Here is a 7,892-nt window from a genome sequence, read left to right on the forward strand (position 1 = left end):
GAAGTTGCATAAGCTGGCTTGAGCTAAATCAGTTAAGTCTGATATTATATTGAACCAGGTTTACTGCAAACTGGTCCCAGCCATTTTGAAACCAGTTTATGTGCACTGAATTTCTGTTCTGTTACAGGTTTAAACCAGTTTCTACTCACTTAAACTAGTTTATGTGTAATTTCTGTCCCTAGCCCTAGAGTAATTTAAGTAAACAAGTTGTACACTTGATAGAAACCAGTGTTGCCCATCTGTGCATTCTTCATTTCTAATAAATGCATAAACCTGAAAGCAGAAGCAATATTTCCCACTGATTAGCACTAGGTAATTACTCTTTCACAAGCACCGGTGAGGGACTTCTATCAATAAACACAGAGGAAAACCAAATGCAAGAAATTGGGTAAGGAAAACAATTTGTCTCATTGGTATTTTTTAAAAAAGAGCATTAAGGAAACCAACATACCATCATTAATGGCTTCAGAAGTCTTTGTCTCTTAATAAAAATGCATTTCCCTCTAATTTTATTTCAAATACAGTCACAAGGACTACTTGTGTAACTACTGGGACCAAGAAGATCTTCTGCCTTTATACACCCTTGACTTGAATTCACGTCAAGTAGCCCAGCAATGGGAATACTTGTAGAGCAACCTGTTACTCTTGGTGGTGAAATACACCTCCCAGGCCATGGGTCAGAACAGGCTGTACACTTACAGACTTAACAGAGTGCAAGCCTTATACCAGGCCAGCTATAGAGCAGGGTGAATTTAATCCAGTGGAATAAGAATGACAGATTCAGTGCACTTAGAAATGACAGGAAGCTGCAAAGGTCAGGGGTTAATCTGTCATGCAAAGGTTGAACAATCTAGTCCAAAGTGTTAAGTGTTGAACCTGCATATGTTGAGTCTGCTATTCCTTATCAAGATGGGCTATCTCACACGAGTCTGATGTGTTCAATTGTTGGCTCTTTCACACCCTCTTTTACCTTTCATTTTCTGAGTCAGGGAAGCATAATCCTCCAGTGAGCAATATTAATGACTGTAATCACCTCCCTCTTTCTATGCATGGGGAAACTTCCACCTATGAAGTTTAGCCTTGGTCAGAATGTGGTATTAAGTTACCATGAGTTCACTTTTATTCGTACTTCTGTTTTCAGGAAATAGCTTTAAAACTGTAACCTCATCCAGACAGGAACTTTGAGCTTACCTTTACAAAGGTATTTGGGCATCTATAGATGCCAGTGCTTCTTAGAAGTAGTTAAGCAGGTTAGACACCTGACCATTAGTAGGAATTGGGCAACTACTCTGAGCATCTTTCATAAATTCTAGTTGGTATGTACTTAGATACTTTAGGCTATGCACCTTTGTCAGTCTAGCATGGGCCACCTTCTATATGGGCACAATGGGCCTTTCAGCATCGCCACAATAAAAAGAGTTGTGAAATTCAACTTTGAATGAGGTATAATCATCACTTGATGCCTTACCTTTCTACGGTCTAGAAGACAATAACCTTAATCATTTTGGCTGGTTGTTCCATTGCAATGAGTGGCGATACCTTTGGAGGAAAATGTTGCTCCGTGTGAGCACTGGTAGCCATATCTGTCCTTACAGATACAGATGACCTATGATTTAATATCACTGGGCCTAATTTTTGTCACTTTTTCTCAGATTGAGTAGTGCTTTGCAGCCTGACTAGTCTTACCGAACTGTCCCATTGGTATCAGTATAAAAAAGGGAGGCAATATCTGGCCCTTAGGCACTCTGTGCTATTTTGAATGACCTGAACATCCACTTATGAGGCACAGTAAGCGTTGCCATGATGCCACTCATTATTAGTGTGTATTGGGGGGGAAAAGAATTAAATCACAGATTGTGTGGGTATGTGGCTTTTAATGGGGGTTCCAGATGTTTTTGTATATAAACCTCCACTATAAATCTGTTTTCCCATCTCGCATGTTTTTTTTCCACAATATGTACTCCAACCTTTGTCACCCACAACCTGGTATGCATTGCTACATTTTCTTTATGAAACAGAAGAGAATCTTTGCATACTGCTTGATACCGCCTCAGTTTTTAAATAGCATTTCCCCTCTCTCTTTCTGTGTGAAAAGGGGCCCGTTGAGGAAAATTCTGACTCCATAGGATAGAAATCTATGTTGCCTTCAAAAGCCATTTGCAGCATGCAACTTAAACAATGTCTAGTTTTTTGGGTTTTTTTAAACAGTTTGAACACTTCATGTTGCCCCAATTTTTATCTGCCTCTCACCTGGTGTACATGTCATAGAAGCAATCTTCAGTACCATGTGCCTGCCTGCTCCTGAAAAATGACCTTGTTCACTTTGTCTTGCTCCATGAGGACCGTCCATAATTTTCTGTGTTGTCAGCTCTCATGACTTTATCATGAGCCCTGTTGTAATTTGTACGTTGCTTCTGTATTTTGTGTATCCTCTAAAACCCAGCAGCTGGAGATGAGAGATGGCATGAGAATCTGAGCTTTTTTTTTAAAAGAAAAAGAGTCTCTAGCCCTTGTGGTTCAAGAGAAAAGGGTGAAAACATGAAACAAGTGTATCCTAAGGCTCAGAGCCAGATTTTCACACTCCTACAGAAACCAAAGTGCAGCTAGTGGGATTTATAAAAGTTCTCTCTCCAGGTTAAAGCACCTACTTCCAACTGCAATGGATGAGAAATTGGTGAAACAGTATGACAACACCATATCTGTCAGCAGCCTATTAGACTAGTTTGGCAATTGAACCAGCAGTGTCTGTCTCCTGCACTACCAAACTGAACAACCACATGCTAAATTTAAGAGTGAATGTCACTTTAATAAACTTTTCTGCTCAGCTGGATGCTTTTTAAGATAGATATTCTTTCATTTTCATCATTTTAAATGCATGTCCATAATTAGCCATTTCCATGCACAGTCACAGTAAGGGCAAATGAAGGCCCTGAACTTTGCAAACACTTTCACTCAAGAGTCAGGTATCCAGGTTGTCCCCATACTGGCCTAGAGGCAAAAGGAGTCAAAACTCATGAAAGAGGTAATATCTTTTATTACCAACTAGATATTTGCAAATAAATTATTGTATTTATCTGCAAGCTTTTGGGCACGTTCACCCCTTCATCAGGCATAGGAGAGAGCAGAGATTGTAAAAGTTCTCCTAGGTAGAAATGAAATCATTTTAGTTGGTCTAATAAAAGATATCACCTCTTGCATGAGTTTTGATTTCTTTTTTACTCAAGAGTAACTTTTACACATGGGAGAAGTTCAGTGAGATTATTCATGTGTTTAAACTAACCACACGGACTAAGATATACAAGGGATGAGTCTGCAGCTTTCATGCACAGTTACATGTCTGTGGGTAATGTCTCTCATATAGGCCTTCTATAAATTCAGTTTAATAATCAAAAAAGGATGAAATCCTACTATTTGGGGAGTTAAATACTGTTTTAGTATTCCTAACTTTTTGCAAAGGTCAGAGGATTGTGGAAGACAGGGGTGAGGATTAATGTCCAAAAAACATCATCTCTGCTATGGAAGTGTCTTGATGGACTCGTTCAGATCATAGATGTGCTTACCTGATAGAAGTAAGTAAATTAAATTACACTGGTGCAAAAACTAAGCTTGTATTGGTCCAGCAGAGTCAAGGATACATTAGTAACAACAGTAGACTATTTTTCCTTTGCTTCTTACTGTGTCAGGGTTCAATCCCATGCTCCACTGCAAGCTTCCTGCGTGAGCCTGGACAAGTCGCTTAGTGTGCATTTACACTGCAAATGAAGGCATGTACCTCACTGCCCCGGGTAATGGTATGGGTGGTGAGGTAGGATCATAGACTTCAGGAACCCAAGCACAAGCATGCTCTGGGCCTGTAGCTGGGTTGTTAACTGATGCTGTTGCATTTTCACCACTGTTACCTGTGCTGGCTGCATTCAACCTGGCAGTGTATGCCACAGAAGGATCACACCTTGACTCACATACCCTTAACCTCTCACCCCAGAGGTACGTAGGGGCCGCCATGCCTAACTCCAAGGCACCTACCACCTAATGGACTTCTTAGCCCCACCTTACCAGTAGCTGCCCAGGATTCTTGTCCAGGGGATGGGGAGAATTAAATGCCTTCACAAGGCACAGGTCTCCCTCTGCTCCAGAGCCTGTGCTGTGAATCCTCTTCCCAAATAAAATGTCTATCCCGAGTATCCAGTACTCCGCTTTGAGGATAGCAGCAGAACATAAATGGTGCAGTGAAGTGTCAACAGGGACAGAGAATTGCCCAAGTACTTCTTAAGGTTCTGTGCCTCAATTTTACCATCAAGAAAATGGGTCTTTTAGCATTTAACTTGAATAAATACATGGAGGGGCCAAAAAAGTTTTGCTGATAGAGTGCAATGATTCCAATATGTTTCCTTATTTTAAACAAATCTTCAGAGATTGAATCAACTAATCCTGCAGATCCTACTCAAGCAGCTTGTCCTTTAACATTAGGATAATTTTTTTACAGCTCTCAAAATTAAGGGGCATAGCTTAAAGTATGCAGAAAACATTCATTTTGTATCCGTATATTCCAAAGATTCATTACCTTTTACAGTAAAAACAAACAAAAGCAAAATGCAGCTTGTTCATATGCATGTGCTTTTTTCATGCCTGCATGCGTGCTCTCTTGCACTTGCTCTATGCTCACATATGTAAAACTTAAGCTCTATGCTCCCATATGTATAACTTAAATTCTAATTCTGAGGGGGGGAAAATGCCTAGATGCCTTTGTTATGGCTCTTTTTGGAATTAAAAAAAAAAAAAAGAAGAAATTTCAATGATGTTTTCTTACTCGATTCTTTAAAACTGGCCACAAAATGGATACACTGAGCCAGCAACCAGTATCCATAAAAAGAGCAACAAAGCCAGTCAAATGAAGTGTTTCTGTCTGAAGGGTTACAAGTGGAAGGACTGGAAGAAGAAATCAACTGGCTGCTGTGGAGCTCTTTCAAGAACGCTGAAGCTTATTGCCAGCAATTCAGTACATACCTGCCCAAAAAAAAAAAAAGTTGTCCAACTGGTTTTGTTATTTCAGCTGTGCTGAACAAGGAGAAGCAAACAGTTTTAGCACTTCAATTAAGTCCGTCTCTGACATTATTTTCAAGTAAATATTGATAATTGTTGGTATACCATCAGCAAAAAGATGCTGAGATACAGGAGTTTCGTATGTAACAATTGATTGCAATGTGGTTATTTTTAACGAGGAGGAAATGTGTCAGGTTTAACTGTCCTTCCGTGGACACAAAAGACATTGTGATAGTAAAACAGCTGATTTCTTGTTCTCTGTGGTGGAACTTGTAATGGGACAGAAGTCTCTCTTCTATTGTTAACAGTCAACCAGATCAATGATTCATATTATCAGTGGCACAATCTCAATGCAACTTGCCCTAATGCAGATCTTTTTTTTTCTCTGACTTCAGGAAGTGGGTGGCTGAGCACTGAAATTCTTTCTGCTCCAGTGATATCAACAAGTGTAAAAGAAAGTCAAATGCTAATTTGATGCTTTTGCGCTCCAAACTACCAGGAAAAAGAATGACTTTGGATTTCTTTTATTGCAGTTTTCAAGATGGAGTTACTAGTAAGAACTATGCGAGAGGTAGGGGGATTTTTGTTGGCGGGGAGCGATCGCTTTTATTGGAGCAACTGCAGGAAGGGAACCTTGTGTCCACAAGTATGCTTACAAACTCTCCCAGCTATGCAGTTGATCCAATAAGAGTTCACCCCCCCCAAAATCCTTCCCTCACATATTTGCTGGACCATCACAGCTACACCATCCCTCCCAACACTAGAAACAGCTATCAGGTTTGTGTGGACTATTCTTAGGCTCCAAAATCTTCCTCCAAAAGGCTGGTAATAACCCCAAATGCTGCATTAGCAAGAAGCTGCAGATTTTATTGTCACATAACAGCTTCAAAGTAGTTATATTGCTGTGATTCTCCCATTGCAATTCTCTATGGCAGATGTCAAAACCAAAATAACATGTCAACTTATATTGGGAAAACTTGAAGCTAGCATTCGTTCATACCCAGGTAAACTAAAAAACTTAAAGAAATAAATTGAAGGCGGAGAAGGGTCTGAGTATACTGATCACCAGACAGCATGGAGACAGCTTATCTCTTTGATCAAAAGATACTGGTTTTAAATCACAGGTAAACAGCCCTCTGAAATGTCTGAGACTAAAGTGCAATCACCAACAAAGTATTTGTTTTACCCAAAAAGTGAAGGTGTGGGGTTAGTGCCTTTTAACGAGGTTACCAAGTCACCATGCTAGATTATAAAGTGTTTATCCCACACACTAACCAGTTACCACATAGTGTATTAAATAATTTAAAAAAAACAGTGAAGCTATGTAACCACCTCTTATAGGTGTGTCTGCTATGTAGGGGAGTGGTTTTGCTGGCTATTTATTTAGCCCAGTTATTCAGTTGCTTAAGTTAACATGCAAATACTCAGGATATTCCCTAAACTATGATTCTTAGAAAAGCTGAATGTGGGGAGAGGCAAAAAATCCCCCATTTCTTGTCTGGGTTTTCAGAAATGGAGCAGAATTTTTATAAAGCTTCCTATTTGTTAGGGCACGTTCACTTTGTTCCACAAAGGGTCCCTCCCTTCTACACAGGGTTTTTTTTGGAAATGTGATTGTTGCTAGTAATACAGAACAATGGATGAAAGAAATTAAAGACTAAGTCCGATTTTAAAGAAAATACTTTTCTTCTTGTTAAACTAGCCTTTTATTTTTGCACCTACAGCACAGTTGGAAGCCTCTATCTTTTTGTGGACTGCATATAAAGAAATATGTTCCTTTGACTTTACTATTTGGACATGGGAATGATGTGTTTGTTGATCTGATTATAAGGAGAGACTCTTTTATTTGTTATTTCAGAACCCGACTTGGCTTTTATTTAGCTTCTGTTTGCACTCCTTTCTCAGCTGTGTGAAGGGAACCCGACGCTCTTCTAGGGAGTCTTCAAAGAGAAGCTGACAAAATCATGGTGGAAAACCTATTTCACCATAATTTGGCTAGTTAATTTTCTAATATATATATATGAGGAAGATTTTTTTGCTGGCAAAAATCCTCTATGGCAACAGAACCTTCCATTCTGCCCCCTCTGCTAAGAGAAAGAAGATGGATCTGGCAGCTGATCCCTTGAGAAGCTAGTGCCTTCCAAGGGTGCAAGTCATGTCCTGCCAGTAAAACGTCCATAAGTGTTCATAAGTGTACAGGGACTTGTACCATGGTGATGGTAGCTCCTGTCTGCCACCAGAACTTCTGACAGAAGAGGTGGGTCAGTATATACAAGGCCAGAGACAAGACCCGGAAAAGAAGAGCATTTGTCACTTTTGTATAGCTACAGCAAGTTTAATGAGATGAAATACCTTAAAACAGACATCATTTAGACACCTTCATCTTGACTGTCTAAAACAAGAATTGCATTATTTTAACTAGTGTGGGTACGGAGGTACTAATAATATCACTTCTTCACACATGCAAAGGACAATCGGTTACATGGGTATAAACACCTTCCTAAATCACTACAACTGCACTTATATTAAGGCTGTACTGATGTCAGAATCACACTTCTAGCCTATCCGGATACCCAAATGGTACGTCTGTCTGTGTTACGCATTCAAATTAAACTAACTGAGAGTAATACTTTTCAGCTGTGTATATGGTTCTCCAGTTTGTGACTCCAGCCATGGGAAAACCAGGAGTAATGGCCACAAACTCCTGGAAGACAGATGCAGGCTCAACATTAGGAAAAACATCTTCACAGTCAGGGTATCCAGACTGTGGAATAAGCTCCCTCCAGAGGCAGTGCAATCACCTACCCTGGAAATCTCCGAGAGGAGACTACACGGTCACTTTGCTGGGATCA

General features: G+C 39.9%; 1 long non-coding RNA gene across 1 annotated transcript; it reads left to right on the plus strand.

Moving 5' to 3' along the window:
- Positions 1 to 326: 326 nt before the first annotated feature.
- LOC109292668 lies at positions 327 to 7,680 on the plus strand. The gene is made up of 2 exons (XR_002096167.1): positions 327 to 388; positions 5,436 to 7,680. It is a non-coding gene; the product is annotated as an uncharacterized LOC109292668 (long non-coding RNA).
- The last annotated feature ends 212 nt before the right edge of the window (positions 7,681 to 7,892 follow it).

This window comes from Gavialis gangeticus, unplaced genomic scaffold, assembly GCF_001723915.1.
Source record: "Gavialis gangeticus isolate Ggan-Ray unplaced genomic scaffold, GavGan_comp1, whole genome shotgun sequence".
Lineage (NCBI taxonomy): Eukaryota > Metazoa > Chordata > Crocodylia > Gavialidae > Gavialis > Gavialis gangeticus.